This window comes from Maniola hyperantus, chromosome Z (genome assembly GCF_902806685.2).
Source record: "Maniola hyperantus chromosome Z, iAphHyp1.2, whole genome shotgun sequence".
Lineage (NCBI taxonomy): Eukaryota > Metazoa > Arthropoda > Insecta > Lepidoptera > Nymphalidae > Maniola > Maniola hyperantus.
Genome location: NC_048564.1, coordinates 5,568,573 through 5,582,382, shown reverse-complemented (window position 1 = coordinate 5,582,382; position 13,810 = coordinate 5,568,573). Strand labels below are relative to the sequence as shown.

General features: G+C 37.6%; 2 protein-coding genes across 5 annotated transcripts in view; both read left to right on the top strand.

Moving 5' to 3' along the window:
• Nca (neurocalcin homolog) overlaps positions 1–13,810 on the top strand; it is a 103,463-nt gene that overhangs the window by 21,398 nt on the left and 68,255 nt on the right. The gene's annotated exons all lie outside the window — the stretch shown is intronic.
• The window catches only part of LOC117995897 (neuronal calcium sensor 2), a 101,381-nt gene that overhangs the window by 37,458 nt on the left and 50,113 nt on the right, over positions 1–13,810 (top strand). The window contains exon 1 of one of the 3 annotated variants that reach the window (XM_069509108.1): positions 6,694–6,716. The exons of the other annotated variants lie outside the window; for them this stretch is intronic. The gene's annotated coding sequence lies outside the window, so the exon portion shown is untranslated. Of the gene's footprint in view, positions 1–6,693; positions 6,717–13,810 lie in introns of those variants that run through there. 3 annotated transcript variants of the gene reach the window in all.

Genomic DNA, 13,810 nt, shown 5'->3' with positions numbered 1-13,810 from the left:
ACAGGCTGATGGATTGGATTGGATTGGATTGGTTGATAGATCAGTCAGTCAGGTTTTTCTTTTATATATTAAAGCTGACTTATTCTGGCTTCGCATACTCGTTTGCGCATTTAAAAAAAATTAATTAAGTAAAAAGGTAATGTTTGTAAGTTTGTTTGTAGGAAGTAATCTCTGGAATACTGAACCCGATTTTGAAAATTCTTTCACCAGTAGAAAGCTACATTATTCCGGAGTGATAGAGGCTATATTTTATTTTCAAAAAATTAGAGATCCATACGAAAAATGTAATAAGCTACTCGTGCGAAGCCGGGGCGGGTTGCTAGTCTAAATATATAAAAGGATTGACTGACTGACTGATCTATCAACGCACAGCTCAAACTACTGGACGGATCGGGCTGACCTGTGGCATGCAGATAGTTATTATGACGTAGGCATCTACTAAATTCAACCCCTAGGGGTTCCACACCTATAGGGGTTTGAAATTTGTGTAGTCCACGTGGACGAAGTCGTGAGCATAAGTTAGTTATGTATAAATATAAAGCTGTGATAGTCTAGCGGTTAGGACGTCCGCCTTCTAATCGGAGGTCGGGGGTTCCATCCTGGGCACGCACCTCTAACTTTTCGTAGTTATACCTACCGTGCGTTTTAATTAATTAAATATCACTTGCTTTAACGGTGAAGGAAAACATCGTGAGGAAACCTGCATGTCTGAGAGTTCTCCATAATGTTCTCAAAGGTGTGTGAAGTCTACCAATCCGCACATGGCCAGCGTGGTAGACTAAGGCCAAAACCCTTCTTACTCTGAGAGGAGACCCGCGCTCTGTAGTGAGCCGGTGATGGGTTGATCATGATGATGATGATGATATAAGTAATTACGTACTAGTGAAATTAGTACTAATTTAGCAAAAGTGTGGTCCGTTTGAGAACCTCTTCGCTGAACCGTTCTTGACGTTAAGCATAGCTTGCATTCTGGAAACAGACATATGGCACGTTTTTGCCGAAAAACATTCCGACAGGATTTTTATAAATATAAATCCTTGCGGACAAAGTCACTGATGCTAGCTAGTTAAAAATAAAAATATTTACAATTACATCAGAAGAAGAAGATTGCCAAGTTGGAAGACACCGTACAATTCAATTACTTCGAAAACATCCATTTCCTCTTTGCTTTGAGTACAACCTTAGCTCGAAACGTCCATTTAGGAAAGAGGCCCCCTTCACTTCCAAGGACTAAGTGCATATAATTACATATTCCGCACGTTCAGACCATTTAAACTGAAAGGTTTAATTAAAAGCCACTTATTTGAAAGCTTTTGCTGCGAACACTATAAAATGGTTATTATCATTTAGTAGAGCTCTTACTTATACAAATTTACACAATGCTTATCTCTCTGCGACGTATTCCTCATTGCTGAGGGTCGTGACCCATTTCCATTAATCACATAATGCTAGGTTTTTTTAGGGATATAATCCATACTAATATTATAAATGTGAAAATTTGCCTGTCTGTCTGCTAGTTTTTCACGGCCCAACAGTTTAACCGATTTTGACGAAATTTAGTACAGAGTTAGCTCACATCCCCGGGAAGGACATAGGCTACTTTTTATCCCCGAAAATCAAAGAGTTCCAACGGGATTTTTAAAGACCTAAATCCACGCGGACGAAGTCGCGGGCATTATAATAATACGAACGTTCCGGCTCAGGTCAACCAACCTATATAAGAGTGCGACGTAAAAGTCTTAGATCGTAGATATCAAACTTTTTATCTACCAAAATATGACCTAACGAATATAACATATCAAACATTTAGCAACTAAATTATTAGGTAGGTACACAGTAAACATGATGATATTAACGACAGCAATTTGACAAAAAAATGCAAAGGATTCATCTGTGAACACAACGTTTCTTGATCCAAGCGTGTCACTAAATTCCAGGGATATATATCAGACGTTTACCGACGCGACATTTTCATTCATCAGTAGGTAGGTAGGTACGCCGTGTGTCTATTATAACATTTACGTATATTATGCTACTACTCTTGGAACTGCCGTGAATATTTCCTTAAATACTACTAGGTAGGTACAGCAAATAATTCTAGGCTTATTTCGTGGTTTAACGACATAATATAATGTAGTTAAATAGTGAATAAGTACGTACCACGATTGAGACGATGATTTTGAATGATCCAGTTACATGAGTCGTGGTCACGACGGGACTGCGGAGCTGCTAATTCTAAATTTTTTCAACAGTAGGTTAATTGGGTATTTGAATCCAATTTTTTTTTTACTTTATTATAAACTACGATAAAAATGATGACGTAAACTGAAAAAACTAATTAAATCGATCAAGAAACAAAAAAGTTATAAGCATTTAAATATTTCTGACTAGCTGCCCTGGCGAACTTCGTACCGCCTAACAGTCGATTCTTAAACAAGATTTTTAAAAAATTTCTCTTCGTAAGAACCATTCCCGTACTTCAAGGAATATTATGAAAAAAGAATTAGCGAAATAGGTTCAGCTGTTCTCGAGATTTGCGATCAGCAACACATTCAGCGATTCATTTTTAACCGACTTCAAAAAAAGGAGGAGGTTCTCAATTCGTCGGATTTTTTTTTTTATTTTTTTTTTTATTTTTTTTTATGTATGTTCCCCGATTACGCGAAGACACCTGGACCGATTTTGAAAATTCTTTTTTTGTTTGAAAGGGTATACTTCAAAGTTGGTCCCATTTAAATTTGGTGAAGATCTGATGAACATCTTCGAAGATAGATACTGGAACTCCTCAACGGATAAGAGTAAATTGCTCGCGATCAGTGTAATAGCTTAGTAAACAGTAGATTTTTAACCAGTCATAGCATAATTCCATGGGACCACTAAAAATTGTGAAATAAATTTTTTTTACAAAAAAAATAAAAACCGACTTCGATACACAAACACAAAAAATTGAAAACTAATTTAATTTATTACCGAATATATTATGTATACAAGAGTTAATATAGTTTCATAATAATATTTTTTGGGGTCGGTGCCAATGAGGTGCCATTGTGGAGTCTCATAAAAATATGAAGTCTAGACGATTCGCGCAGCTAAAGCTAATTGGCACCGGCACCAAAAAGTATTATTATGAAACTATATTAACTCTTGTATACATAATATATTCGGTAATAAATTAAATTATTTTTCAATTTTTAGTGTTTGTGTATCGAAGTCGGTTTTTATTTTTTTGTAATTTTTTTTTTATATAATATAGAGAACACCAAGCTTGTACTTCATACAATGTATTTGGATGTAAGAGTCATAAGAAAATTATAACGTGTCTATTACTTGTTGTAACGACAAAGAAGAAGAAGATCGATAAGTAATATTAGACAGTTATTACCTAATCATTAAATTAGTTACTTGCTTACCTGATCGCCGAGCCAATCTGAGCCCTTGACAGTGTCGTAGAAGTGCCATCGCCAATCATCTTCATGCATACTACCTGTGTAAAAGGAAACTTTTGTACAAAATGACATAACATTTGAATTGACAATCGGGGTATAAAGTAAGTCGTACAGTGGTGCAGGGAATCACACCCACGCTGTCATACTTATTAGTTTTAATGAGCCCGTATCTACTGCGTTTGTCGATTGGAATTTTATGTATTGAAAAACATGGCTTCAGTTGCGTGTTCGTCACGTGTAAAAATAAAATCCATACTTATTATAAATGCGAGTGTGTCTGTCTGTCTGTCTGTCTGATTATTGATGAAATTTGAAACAAAGTTAGCTTACATCCCGAGGAAGGACATAGGCTACTTTTTATCAAAAAAATCTGATTGACTGATCTATCAACGCACAGCTCAAACTACTGGACGGATCAGGCTGAAATTTGGCATGCAGTTAGCTGTTATGACGTAGGCATCCGCTAAGAAAGGATTTTTGAAAATTCAACCCCTATATAGGTATATTACACAAAATATCATCTGATCCTAAAACAGACACAGGCACGCACGAACACGCTCACTAGCACACACACAGCAACACACACACACACAACCGTTGTATTTGTTACTACTTAATTAAGTTTAAATTCAACCACTATGTATGGCAAGGCACTGGCCCCTAAGATACGGGATCTCCTAGTTTAGGGGCCAGGGCTCCATTTAAGTCAAAATGTAATAAATCTGGTAAATATATATTCATTCATTCATTCATTATTTTATTGTGTAACATTAATAAACTTAATAGTAATACACAGAGACAGATCAAATGTCGAGAGTGCCCTAGGCAAGCACCTCATACGACGCCCTCGAAAATTTACTAACTTATTTCAAAAGAACGCGGAATCGTCTCATTGCATAGCTGGTTGTTGTTGATTATACTATTTATGTGAACGAGTGAAGAACATCACATCATGACACTTTGCTATATTAAAGAAGAAGCAGTTTCGGTCACTCCAAGATAATTTATAAAAAGGGATTTTTAGGTAGGCCAGGTAATTGAACTCTACATGATCGCGCGCGCCCCTTCGTAACCTCGCGCCCCTAGGCACGTGCCTAGTTTGTCTTAGGTATAATCTGCCTCTGGTAATATATGAGCAGTCATGCCTGGTGGTTAAGACGTTGGCCTCCTTTTCGGGAGGTCGGGGGTTTGATCCCGGTCATGCATCTCCAAAGAGATGTTAACTCAAAAATATGATCAAGTATGAGAGCGTTTATGCCAAAGCTTGGAAGGCAGTGACAGTTTTTATTCCACCCATACCCCTTATTGGTTTCGCTCAGGAACGCTAAGCTTGGTGCCACGGCTTTGCCAGTTGGGTGCTAGCTAGCCACGGCCAACCCACCAGACAAACTTCCTATAATTTGATTGGTCTGTTAAACACTTCTCTTGTCATCTGTCTGCCCATTTTCATTTTGATGGTAACCGATCTAAGACATTAAAAGTTAAGACATACCACTAAGAATCAGAGTATTATTCTTCATAAATATACGGAAACCTTCCTGTAAACATATATTTGATTTGGTATTTAATATATTGACCACTAGCTGATGCCCGCGACTTCTCTTCACGACACTACTACACGTATCATCGCCCTTATTTATTTATTTTATTTAAACATCTTTACTGTTAAATATACTTAACTGTGACAAAGAATAAAAAATACAGTATTGACTTAAAAACTAAGGGCGACCTTATCACTATAGTATAATCTCTTCCAGGTACATACTTAAGAACTTATAAAACGGTAAGACGGGGAGTCGCCCTGTTAGTACAGTGAGACTTAGGTATAACTGTCGTAACGTCTATGAGGCACCCCACTAGGTGGACGGACGACAGGAGACGAGTCGCAGGAAGCCGCTGGATTAAGGCGGCGTAAGACTAGCGTGTGGAAGTCCCTACAAGAGACCTATGTCCAGCAGTGGACGTCTAACGGTTGATGATGATGATGATGGTACCGATGTACACCCGTCAAGCTCGTTTACGTATTACTTGTACCTATATGGTATTACGATTGTATACCTAGATTAAAATATAATGTGTAGTCGATTCCGTACCAACTATGCTTCCGGTAAACTATACGTGTCGTCTAAGTTCTAACCCAAGTAGCTAGGCGGTTTCGATTTACTCGAGTATCAGTTATACCTATATACCTATACACGTCCGACCTTAGACTTGAGCCAGGCAGCCGAACTTACAGCGATACAGGTCGAATCGATATCTTGAGAAAACCTGATTCGCTATTCAAAGCTTCGCACGAAATGAGCCCTTGTTTTGTGACTACAAGTATCCGATATATATAAGTCACGCAAATTGCTAATACGAGTGGCCGCCATTTTAGTGACGTCAGCATTAGACTGATGGTATATTTTTATTTCGGTTGACGTCAAAATAACGTCATTTCGATGTTAATGAGACATGGTTCCAGCGCAATAGCAATTTGCGGGACCTATTCATACCTATATCTCTTTAAATGAAGATGTGAAATGGAATTTTTAATAAATATTATTTTAAGGATTTTATAGTATGGTGTTCTGACTTCTAACGTTTCAAATTTTTATAAAAAATATCATAATCATCTTTAACTGCATCATCACTTACCACCTGGTGAGATTGCAGTCAAGGGCTAACTTGTATCTGAATTAAGAAATACTAGCGCGATGCAAAAGATATATACTTTCGACTTAAGTATTCTACCTGTTCGTCCGTCTTTTCGAATGTCCGTTGTTCATTTTATTTTATTAACAAAATATAAATCACCCTCAAGATTTTGTTTTTATAAAATTTACTAGCTTATGCTCGCGTCTCCGTCCGCGTGGACTACATGAATTTCGAACCCCTATTTCACCCCCTTAGGGGTTGAGTTTTCAAAACTCCTACGTCATAATACCTATCTATCTGCATGCCAAATTTCAGCCCGATCCGTTCAGTAGTTTGAGCTGTGCGTTGATATATCACTCATTCAGTCAGTCACCTTTTCCTTTTATATATTTAGATTTAAATCCATAATATATTATGTAGTTGTTATAACTAAATGATGATTGTAAACTAATATCATTTCCTTTTGTCTACAGGTACGAGTATAACAGTTTCTCCTAACAATTCAAGTTAATGAACCAATATGGCTTAAGAGCCAGCGCGTGCCAGACCTTCCTTATTTTATACACACAATTTATGTCCCCCAACACTGGGAGGAACGTTTGTTTGGATCATGGTGGCTTTGGGAGATAACAGGTAATAACGGTGTAAAAAATCTTACGTCAAAGTGTAATTTTTCTATATTTTCGCAATCATCTTTCCTTGGCTGACACTCTCTCATTAGAGCTTAAATGCAAAATTAATTTTAGCAGTGTGAAATTTATATTATTCCGCATTCACACGTGTTAGGAACGTGTTTGCTTTTAATTAACTTGTCTTAAGGCTCAAGACACGGGTCTGCCCGCGAAATTCAAATTTAATTTGGTTTTTCACAAATTGTAAACAAAATAATGACTAATTTGTAAGTAGCTCACGTCAAACTCATTATTTTGACAAATATCCTAAACTGGACACTTTCAAGTAAAGACTTTTAATAAGCGTGTGAAGATGATAATGCTAGGGGCTCAATTTAAATGCCAGAGTCTACTTTGTCGTATTAGTTTACAAATTGCGAAAAACCAAATTAAATTTGAATTTCGCGGGCAGACCGTGTCTTCCACCTTAAGAGATTTGTAAATATAGGGGATTTGTATTTGGTTGTGCGAGACGTTGCAATTAATCAAAAGTCTTTAGCTTGATCCATCGTATAGAATACTTGTAGATACGTAGCATTTATTATATTATCTACTAGCTGATGCCCGCGAAGATTTGCTGATGCCGCGTGGATTTATGTTTTCAAATCAGATGGAACACTTTGATTTTCTGGGAGAAAGAGTATCCTTTGCCACTCTCCAGTCTCCACTTGCACAGTTTCTAACTGTCGCAGTTGTCACAGAAATCTCCGAGATTTCAGAACCGATTTGTGCAATTTTTACTTAAACTTTGCGACATTGTCCCATAGAAAAATTTAGAAGAGTTGGATCTTCTATCGTGAACTATCTCTGCACCGAATTTCGTCAAAATCAGTTCAACGGGTCCGGAATGTGTAAAGGTAACAAATAGACAGACAGACACTTTCGCATTTATAATATTAGTATGGATATTATTATAAAAGTCGATTAACTTTAGTTCGTTAAATGCTTTCCTAGACCGTGATCTACACAATATATATACACAAGCAATATTTCAAAGTTCCAAGATTTCGTGAAGGGTTAGTGACGGGTAATATTTTGCTTTTACAAACTTTCATTCATTCACCCTTTTTTTCTGTGGGGAAATCCTCATGAATGCCACCGCACCCGGGGAGGTACGGAGGTTATGTCGGACTCTTACCGACTAAAACCCCACGATGTTCCACGCATCGCCAAACACGTTCGCGCAACCCAGCCAGCGGCGCCTGCTAAGGACCCACCTCAGGCGACCAATAAAATCCCTACACACCGTCTGAGGCGCATCAGGAACACGAAGGTGGGCCTCCCGACTCGAGGACTGGTTTCTTTCCGGACAATAGACTAAGTTCATTCACCCTAGTGTAACCATTGTAACAGAAACCCAAAACCTTAATTTAAGGATACCTACACTAACGCTGCGATTTGTTTAGCAGTACAAAGACCAACCTATAGACATCATGTTTGTTGTCGCCTAGCCCTAGAGAGTTAAACACTCCAACATTGTTACTCGAACCAACGAGCAGTGTTGCGGTCATCGTTCATTAGCCTTTCGCCATAGGGGAACTGAATAGTAAATATCTGTTGATTGGACCATGATCTTCTCACAGAATAATAATAATAATACGTAATATCTGACGTCGCTTCAACGTATTGTTCCCCTGGGTTTACAACTCACACGCGCTCCACACAAAATATTGTTCCGATTATTCTATTATTTATTGTTGTAGAGTTAAAATTAGCCAATGATTGATTTATTTCTTCATTATTTATGCCCGACAGTAATAAATGTACTAAAATTATATTTATTTTGAAAGTTCATCATCATCAACCGATAGACATCCACTGCTGGACATAGATCTCTTGTAGGGGCTTACACACGCCACGGTCTTGCGCCGGCTGAATCCAGCGGCTCCCTGCGACTCGGCTGATGTCGTCCGTCCACCTAGTGGGGGTCTTCCAAGAAACGTCAAAAACGCAATCTCTCGTTGGCTCTACATACTTACACAATTATTCATCCAAGACCTACACATACAACCTACTGTCCCTATTATAGTCTACAGGTATGTAATATGGGTTTTCAGTTTTTACGATAGCGCAACACCTACTGTTTTTATTAAACGAAGATGTTGTTCCATTTTTTGTTATTGCAAGGAATTAAACTCGAGTTCAAGAGACCGGTTTTTGCTCATCCAAATTTTATTACAAGGAATCTGTTTCTTAGACTTATTTTAGATGTTATTGCTCGTCCTATAATAGACTAGGAATACCTGTCTAGACTTATAAAGAGTTCAAGCCATTTGTGCCGAGGCATAATCTTAAAATGAACCTTGTTTAAATGTAAACTGCTTTTTTTACGGCTGAATTCAAACACAAGTTGTATGCTATGGGCTGAGAGCCAGCGTGTGCCAGACCTTCGTTATTTTATAAAAGCTGAAAGGTCCTATGTGTATTATCCCCAACACAGAACGATCAGTGACTATGAAGTTATACTAAGGCGCCATCTCCTCGAGTGATAGCATCGCAGACTTTCGACCAACCATCGTCGGCGATTGAATCGCCGACGATTAATAACGCCGGATATTCGTAATTTCTATAATTATAACAAAACTGTAATAGGTCTAATTCTGAACATTGAAGATATTTTGATTTTTTCTTCTAGAGCAACGGCCAAGTGCGAGTCAGGCTCGCGCAATGAGGTTTCCGTACTACAGTCGACATTTTGCACGATAATTCAAAGTCAAAGTCAAAGTCAAAGTCAAATGATTTATTCAAAATAGGTAATAAATTACTCTTATTGATGGTCTGGTATGGTGTTAGATTTGTAAGATATAGTGGTGATAATTATAACGCAAACTTAAAACTAAAGCTACGAGGGTTCCAAAAACTATGATACATAAAAATAAATAAAAATCTGTTTTAGAATGCACAGGTGAAGACCTTTCATATGATACCCCACTTGCTATAGTTATCTAATAATTATTAGTAATTATTTAATACTAATTATTAGTTCATGACCACAATTTAATTTTTTTTTGTGATGTAACCACAAATTCACGGTTTTCAGATATTTCCCCGAATGTCAGCTAATATAGCTAGGTAGATCTTCTACCTACCTGCCAAATTTCATGATTCTAGGTCAACGGGAAGTACCCTGTACGTTACTTGACAGACAGACAGACAGACAACAAAGTGATCCTATAAGGGTTCCGTTTTTCCTTTTGAGGTAGGTACGGAACCCTAAAAATCCCGCGCACTCTTTTGAAAATTCTGTTCTATTCTAAACTTATTCACTAGCGAGACAGGAGTGGAGAAGGCGGATAGGGAGGCGTGAGGGGTGCAACGGATTGACGTAATTTTTGGATGGATATAGTCTTAAAGCCTTGAGAGTGACACAGGCTACTTTTATCCCGGAATATCAAAGAGTTCCCATGCGCTTTTAAAAAACTACATCCATACAAACGATTATATATATTATATAATATAGGTACATATCTAAGGCGCCGTCCTATTGTCATCGCTAGCGCGATGATGCGATGCGATTTCATCGTGCGATGAAATACAATATGAACGCATCGCATGATCGCGCGATCTTCAATAGGACATTCAGTAGAACACAGTTTGTTTGAACGCATGGGACGCGCGATCATTTTCGTCGGACGCACGCATCATCGCACGAGCGATGACAATAGGACGGCGCCTCAGAGTTGTATCGAATTCGGTGTCACTCGGCGAGACTATCGTCGCGATTCTCTCGTCCGTGGAGATAGCGCCTTAGGTACTCGTAAATTCATGCTCTGAGGCTAGCTGTGGCAATTTTTTAAATTGCACTTTCAAACGGTTTTCTGCTATTGAAATAAATAGAAAAGACTCAAATGAAAGAAAATTCTATCTCGTTATTGAATTCCAATCCTGATGCTGCAAGTTACTGAACTCCTAAGCCGTGTGGATTCGGAAAGTTTTTGCTGGTGAATTGATATTCTAGGTACCAAGCAATGACTACTCAAACTAAAAAGCTTAAAATAAAAATTGCTTTCGAAAAACCGACTTCCGAAGCGACTACAAAGTAAAAATATATTTTTGTTTCTACACGTTGGGGATGTGTGAAGTTGGACGAGTATAAAAATAAATTAGAAATAAGAGATTAAAGTCTAATGTATCATCTATTATTTGCTAGGATCAAACTTTATTGGGCGGACCGGGTGTTTGTAACAGTCTAAATCGATAATGAACTCTCAAGCAGAAATGAGAAACAAGAAGATAACAAGTTAGAATGAATCGAATAGGTGTTTTCGTCTATTAAGCGCTAAAGTCGCTGAATTTTACTAGATCTGTTCCCCTAGCTTTTAAACTATTATATTAAAATGTTCTAGAATCTAGAACATTGTGACATTGTCTTTAAAAAAAATATAAACAAATATCACGACAATCGTGTGGCAATATACTTGTTTTATGGTTTTACTTCCTTAACTTTATCGAGTAGGTACCTATATCTGAAACAAATTCTATAGTGAATTGAAAAACCACAAAAATGCCATTGTTTTGAAATAAACAAACTCCTTTACAAAGTTTTATGGTTCTACCTCCTTAGCTTTATCGAGTAGGTACCTATATCTGAAACAAATTGAAAAACCGGCCAAGTGCGAGTTAGGCTTGCGCAATGAGGGTTCCTTACTACAGTCGTATTTTTTCGACATTTTGCACGATAATTCAAAAACTATGATGCATAAAAATAAATAAAAATCTGTTTTAGAATGTACAGATGAAGACCTTTCATATGATTTGACGCTTTGGTTCGTGCCAAGCTAGAAACCAGCGCTTGTATTTGGAATCCATATGAAAGCACGTACACCTTGCTACTTGAAAAGGTTCAAAAAGCCTTTCTAAGGTATTTATATAAAAAATTGCACGGGTATTACCCATTTATGTATCCCACAAAATTTCTCCAAGGGCACTTGGGTTTCCACTCGCTCAAAACCCGAAGAGACTGCGACCAAATTGGTACAATTTGCAAGATTCTTAGGGGTGTGATTGACTGCTCTGAACTACACAACAAGCTCTGCTGCGTTTATGCACCCTCTAATTACAGCTATCTCCGCCACCGCTCCAAATTTTTCGTAAGTCCGTTTAGTCGCACGGTAGCGCGTTCCAGGTCACCCATACCGCGCACTTTGGCTGCGCTCAACGCACTGCTGAAGGAGTCCCCTCGCTGTGACATATTTGCTGACAAATGGGCTGACCTCATGGGTCAGATCTTGCACTTTTGTGAAAATTTATAATTTTGCTTTTTAAAATTTATAATTTTAAGTTGTTAATTTTTGTAAGTATGTTTATGTTAGTTTGTACTCGTATTTTAATTAGTGTAATTGGCTTTATAGCCGTTCTAATTAAATAATAAATAAATAATAATAATAATAATTAATAAATAATAATGATACCCCACTTGATATAGTCACTCACTTCGAAAGTTACAAAATACTAATTATTAGTTCATGACCACAATTTAATTTTTTTGTGTGATCTAACCCTAAATTCACGGTTTTCAGATTTTTCCCCAAATGTCAGCTATAAGATCTACCTACCTGCCAAATTTCATGATTCTAGGTCAACGGGAAGTACCCTGTAGGTTTCTTGACAGACAGACGGACAACAAAGTGATCCTATAAGGGTTCCGTTTTTCCTTTTGAGGTACGGAACCCTAAAAACCACAAAAATGTCGTTGTTTAGAAATAAACAAACTTCTTAATACATTTTTATGATTTTACCTCCTTAGCTTTATCGAGAAGGTACCTATATCTGAAACAAATTCTATAGTGAATTGAAAAACCACAAAAATGCCATTGTTTTTAAATAAACAAACTTCTTTACAAAAACCAGTTAAGTGCGAAAGGGTTCTGTACCATCGTACAAGTTATAACACTTTTTTGTGATGTATTAAAAAATTCATAGTTTTCGGATTTCTCTCTTTACTTTTACATAAATTCGTATGTAATCCTGTCAACGGGACGTAACCTATTAGGTTTTGATTCCCCTGACTGGTTTTAACAGACACATTTAGGCATTTAGAGGTTAAAGTGGAATCCCACATAAATAAATACATACATATGTATATATTATATACATACATATATGCATACATACAGAATCCTGAAACATTTCACACATTTTTTTGGCAGTCGTGTAAAAATAAAAATCCTGACTAAAGCGTGAAACAAATTAAGGAACGCGTCCGTAAGACACGGTTGACAGCCGCAACTGATAGGTGTGCACAATCATTCGGAAAGCGGCTTACGAGATATCAAGGTTACGTCTGCGACTTGCGTCCGACAGTTTGCACAGTTCAGTGTACTATATATTATACGGTCGGCCTAATTCGAGTAGCAATTCCGCAAAACTTGAATCAAAAACCAGTCGCACTTATTTTTCTATAAACACGCCACACAACCGTGCCGTGCAGTGCAAGTGAATTTGATCATTAATGTGCTAAGCGAGTTTTGGCCTTTGATTGTACCTGCGTGTATTATCCAGATACCTGTATCTGGGTAAACCATAAGCCGTAACAAATTATAAAGTTTCTTATATTAATTTGTTTCCGCCTTTACTCTCGACAGTTTGCACAGTTCAGTGTACTATGTATCATCTAGAATTTCTAGATAAATCTATTGATAAGTCGTGGCTTTCAGCCGCGTCCGATTATTTGTTTCCGCTTTCACTCACTGACTGACGTATCAACGCCCAGCTCGAACTCTGGATCTAGAAAGCTGAAGTTCTACAGGCTCCTTTAAGGGTTTTTCGGTAGTCAATAAAATGACCACTATAGACAAATGTTACTCCTAACATCTAATACTTCATTAATTAAAGTACCTATAGAGATTGCATTTGAAACATTTTGTAACAACGCTTTTTACATCATATTATGATTTGGCATTCTAAATTAGAAATAGGTTACGTTTAGCATTGTAAAATGTCGTGTATGCGTGTCGGTGATCGATGGTACTGCGTGCTCTTGACGGTGGTAAAGTCTCGCGAATGCACGGTTCGGCTGCGGTCTTCGACTGTGGTGCGGCGGCCCTTCGCTTTGTT